Source organism: Tupaia chinensis, unplaced genomic scaffold, assembly GCF_000334495.1.
Source record: "Tupaia chinensis unplaced genomic scaffold, TupChi_1.0 Scaffold145304_1, whole genome shotgun sequence".
Lineage (NCBI taxonomy): Eukaryota > Metazoa > Chordata > Mammalia > Scandentia > Tupaiidae > Tupaia > Tupaia belangeri.
Genome location: NW_006205165.1, coordinates 732,663 through 738,581, shown reverse-complemented (window position 1 = coordinate 738,581; position 5,919 = coordinate 732,663).

Genomic DNA, 5,919 nt, shown 5'->3' with positions numbered 1-5,919 from the left:
TGCGGTTCGAGTCTTGGACCTGGTGGCTTAAACTCAACCCGGGCGCGTGTGCGTGCGTGCCCAAGACCCTGAGAGGAGAATGGAAAAGGGATTGCAGTGTGGCCATCCCTCCGGGGGGTGATTTCTCGCTTTCTGTCTGTTTCTCTCTGTCTGTCTGGTGAGCCCACACGCCCTACAGCAAAAACCTCTCCAAAAAAAATAAAATAAATAAAATAAAATAAAAATAAAAACTCAAATTGAAAGAACACCAGGGTGGGTTAGATGCTCACAAAATTATCAAGACAGATTAAGAGTGGTTCTGTCCAGAATGAAAGAAGACTGAAAGGAAATATACCAAAAAATATTAACTGATGTGGGACTTTGTGTAGGAGGAAGGAATAAAAATGGTTTGTTTGGAGCCAGCCATAGTGTTTACATCGCTGCACTCCCACATGGAGTCCCACACGGCTGACCATGATTTGATTCCCAGACCCAGTGGCTTGAAAATCATGCCAGGTGCATGTGCATGAGTGCCCAAAAATCCTGGGAGGAGAATAGAGGAGTAGGGATTGTGGTGTAGCCATTCCCCAGGGGGATGATTTCCCATTTTCCCTCCCTCTCTCTCTCTCTCTCTCCTCACAAGCATCCTCACGAGCATACATACCTTCAGATAAAAAAAGCCTCTTTTAAAAAAATGGTTGGGAACCAGCAGTTAGCGTAATGGCTATGTCGCTGGACTCCCACGTAGTCGACCGCGGTTCGCGTCCCGGACCCGGTGGCTTAAAACTCATGCCGGGCGCGTGTGCCTGTGTGCCCAAGATCCTGAGAGGAGAATGGAGGAGAAGGGATTGCGGCGTGGCCATCCCCTCTGGGGGGGTAATTTCTCGCTTTCTGTCTCTATGTCTCTGTCTGTCTGGTGAGCGCATGCACCCTATAGCGAAAAAACCTCTCAAAAAAAAAAAAAGGTTTATGTTTCTGCTTGCTGCTTTTCTTTCTTTTTTTAGAGAGATTTTTGCTGTAAGATGCGTGCGCTCGCTGAGAGACAGAAAGACAGAGAAGTCACCCTCCAGGGGAATGGCCATGCCAAAATCCCTTCTCCATTCTCCTCTCAGGGTTTTGGGCACACATGCATACATGCCTGGAGTATTTTTCTTTTTCTTTCTTTTTTTTTTTAAGAATCATTTTATTCATCATTATTATTATTTTTTAAATTTGACCAGAGTGGGGGGAGTGAGTGAGCAAGCTCCCAGGTCTGGGACTTGAGCTGTGGTCAGCCATGTGGGAGTCCAGCACCTTAACCACCATGCCACTTGCCGGCACCCCCAGCATAAGTTTTAAGCCATTGGGTAGGAACTTGAACCACAGTTGACTACGTGGGAGTCCAGCAACATAATCATTACGTCATCTACTGGTCCCTGCTTCCTACTTTTCAATATTTTCTCTAGCAAGCACATCTTACTTGTCTAATTAAAAATAAATAAACTTCTTTTTTTAAAAAAAAATGTATTTCCTTTGTATGTATACCCAGTAGAGGGACTGCTAGATCATACGGTAGTTCTATTTTTAATTTTTTTAGAAACTATTATTTGTCATTTAAAGATAAAATTTTTAAAAACAGAAATTGATCTGAAGGAAAGTTACAGATCAAAGTCAGTTCAAGACACCCACGGAAGAATAGACTGTGCTCAAGCCCTAGGGCTTTGCTAATTGCCCTGGAGGCTCAGAACTGGCCTGGTAGACTGATTAGCTTGGAAGGCTCCTGATTTATATTTGAGTAGGCCCCAGAGGGTCTTTTTGGAAAAATTGCTTTGAAGGTGGAGCAAATCTGTGCAGTTTGGGCCTGCCTTCCCTTCAGGGAAAGTCCACCCTACCCCCCAGCTCCCAGCCCTTGTTCCTGCCAAGGGCCAGCTACAATGACCATCTTAACAATGACAAAGGAAGCATGGGAAGAGACCCCATTTAACGGATCATTTTCACAAGACACTTTGTCACTAGCCACCTCGCTGGGCGGGCTTTATCATTCCCATTTTACAGATTAGGAAATTCAGGCTACAAACTATGAAGTAACTTGTCCAGTTGTAAGTGACAGAGCCGAGAAGCAAACCCAGCTGCACTTGCATGCTCCCTTACTTTTTCCACTAACCCACAGTAGTGCCACTAGAATATCTTTAAACTGTGACTTTGAAATAAACAACTTTCTTATTGCCTCCCAAATCAAGCTGGACCAAGCCACATGCTGTTCTCAAGCCTTCACTACACAAGAACATTAACTGTGTGCTGCTTTCAGCAAGTTACTCAACCTTTCTGAATCTGTTCCCCTACCTGAAAAATGGAACAAATAATTATTGCACCTTGTGTGCTATTGTGAGTGGTTGATAAATTCTCAAAAATGAAAATACTTCAAAAATGGTCTGAAATAACTGTGGGGTGAGAGGGTGGGGGCATGAAAGGCTAACCTCTGAGGTTTAAAACTCAAAAGCTCCCATGAGACCTGCAGGCCTCCACTGTCTCCAGGACACACTCACAAGAGCCAGAGAGACCGAGAGTAACGTTTTGGCTATGTCTACAACTCAAGGGTTAAGAAAATAACCATTTAAAAAAGAATAAATATATTGGATATGCATATATTTGCATAAAACATCTTTGGAAAAATACACAAGAAACTGGGACACCTCGGTTGCCTCCAGGCAGGGGAACCAGGTGGCAAGTGGCAGAGGAGTAAGGGAGATTTGCACTATGTTCCTTTGTGTACCTTTTGATTTTTGAACCGTATGAGTGTATTACCTGGTCCCAAAAAGAGTAAATAAATAAAATTTTAAAATAAAAAAAAGTCACCAATGGAAAATTCCCAAGCTAGTTTACCTTTGGGGAGAATAGATCTCCTTCTGCTACATTCATTGTGTGCTGTCACAGAGAGAGCAGTATATTTCCAATTCTATATTTAAAAGACTCCTTTCTAAGGCAAAAAGATTTCTTTATAAGAAAATCAAATATTTTGTCATTCAACCAAAAAAGGGGGGAAGGAGGAAGAGGAAGAGGAGGAAAATGAGAAAGTAGAGATAGCAGGAGAGGGAAACAAAACGACCATCCAGACCAAGCATGTTTTCACATCTCTAAACCCCTGTACAGAAAGCCCCTGCATCTCCTCTTCCTCTCCATTGCCAGAAGCAGGTCCCCAAACCTCCCCCTCAGTGCTGACCAGTAGTGCCTGGATGGGCAACATTTGCACTTCAGGCTCAGACTGCTGGGTTTAACTCCCTCCCCGTCACTTGCCAGCTGTGTGGCCTGGGCCTAGTAACTCTCTCTCTCTCTCAACCTCAGTCTTCTCATCTATGAAATGGGGATACCATCACTTGTACCTACCTCATGGGGTAGTTGGGAGGGGCCAAGTTGGGAGGGGCCACAGAGTAGAGTGCATATTAAATACCAGTAGTAGACACTGTTTCTACCCTAAATATGAACCCAGTGTGGGCCAGGAAACTTCCTGAGTTTCTCTGGCTTCAGGAATTAGGAAAATCATATGCAAATGTGTGTGGCTGTGCATCTGTACATTTTTCTGGGGCAAGGAGCCATAGCTATTACAGATTCTCAAACTCAAAGGGAGTTTTGTGGTTACAAAAACGATGAGAGTTACAGATGTGGAGATAAACACTGACATAAATAGAGCCTTCTAGGACCCAGGTCCCCTCCCCTCACAGGCACGCTAGTCTTCCGACTTGGAATAAATAGCCAGATCTTCCCCTTCTGGCTCCTTCTCATTCAGTTCTCAGCCTCAATGTCACTTCCTTAGTGAAATACCCTGGCCGCTCCATCTAAAGTAGCCACCGTGCTCTCTCTGTTCCAAAACACAATTTATTATTATCCTATTTGTTTATTTTCTCTCTCTCTCTCTCTCTCAGATGGTGGGAACTTCCTTGGTCCCACTGTGTATCCCCAGTACCTGCAACCTGGCAGCACTCTGGACATGTTACAGAATTGTGGAACAATCTACAAGGGGTCTTCATAAAATTCACGAAAAATGCATATTGTGAAAAAACTATGCATGGATTTCAATTTTTTTCCACCAAAATAAACTCACACTTTCATTCCACTTTTCTAAAATCTTTCTAAAGACAAAACAATGTCTTATATTCTGGGTATTTGGGACACAGAGGAGGGACAAGCACTCAACTGGAGCTACCAGCCAACAGTGACACTGAAGCTGAATCTTGGGCCAGGTGTGAGAGGAGGGCAGTTTTATTCCCCAAATTAAAAAAAAAAAAAAAAAGCCAGTAGGCTCAGAAAATTTAGAAAACCTTCAAGCAGTTCAATGTTGCTAGAACATAAAATACTGGACAGTATTTAAGCAAACCAGCTATAAAAAGATGTTTTAAAAACAATGAGGAACATTTGGACGTGGACTAAATTATCAAGGGGCCAGTGGGTGACATGGAGATTAAGGCAGCTAGATCCCACATGGCTGACAGTAGTTCAAGTCCCAGACCCAGTAGCTTGAAAATCACAACACGTGGGTGTGCATGCATGCCCAAAATCCCGAGAGAAGACTGGAGATTGCAGTATGGTCATACCCCTTCAGGAGTGCTTTCTCACTTTCTCTCTCTCTCTCTGTTTTTCTCTCTGTACAATAACAACATGGTAATCATATACCTTTTTTTTTTCAAAGAATTATGTATGTATGTATTTTATTTGGTATTAGAATTTGTTTTTTAACTTGCCCAGAGAGAGAGAACGGGAAACTGAGAAAGCAGGATGCCAGGTCCAGGACTCAGACTCTCAAACTGCGGTTGGCCATGCGGGAGTCCACACCTTAACCACCAAGCCACCTCCCTGCCCCTCCATATACGTTTTTTTTTTAATCTCCATCTGTTAGTGATACAAAAGGAATTACCTTGGTACTTCAAAAAGTTCATGGAAAAATGGGATTCCTTTATGGCTCTATTTTGGTGCAAAACAAATTGAAATCCATGAATATCTTTTTTTTTTTTGAGAGGTTTTTGCTATAGGGCACGTGCACTCGCCAGACAGACAGAGAGAAACAGAGAGACAGAAAACAAGAAATCACCCCCCAGGGGGGATGGCCACGCCGCAATCCCTTCTCCTCCATTCTCCTCTTGGGATCTTGGGCACGCACGCACACGCACCCAGCGTGAGTTTAAGCCACCGGGTACAGGACTCGAACCGCGGTCGGCTACATAGGAGTCCAGCAACATAGCTAGCCATTACGCTAACTGCTGGTCCCCATGCATATCTTTTTTAAAATATGCCTTTTCTATGAACTTTTTGATGAACTCTTGTATTTACAGTGAAATCATATATCTGGGGTTTATTTCTAAATATTCCAGAGGAGAAAAATGTACATAAGTAGGAAGGAGAGATAGATCAAACAAAATTTGAAACGTGTTGCTCATTATTGAAGTTGGTTGGATGAATAAATGGGGATTGATCATAGTATTCTGCTGTTGTGTTTTGCAATTTCCAGAATAAAAATTGAGATGTGTATCAGTGCAGGGGCTAGATCACAAAGGGCTCCCTGTGCCAGGTGGAGAAGACAGGACTTGACCCTGCAGATGAAAGAGCCATCAAAGAGTTTTAAGCCAAAGAGTAGTCTGATCAGATCTGTGTTCAGAGTAATATACTTAGGAATAAATTTACCTAAGGAAGCTAAAGACTTGTAGACTGAAAATGACCAAAAAATAATAATAAATTGCTGGGGACCAGCGTTGGCGTAATGGCTACGTTGCTGAACTCCCATGTAGTCGACTGTGCTTGGCGTCCTGGACCTGATGGCTTAAACTCATCCTGGGCGCGTGTTTGCGCGCGTGCTCAAGATCCCAAGAGAAGAATGGAGGAGAAGGGATTGCGGCGTGACCATCCCCCCTGAAGGGCGATTTCTTGCTTTCTGTCTCTCTGTCTCTCTCTGTCTTTCTGGCGAGCTCACAT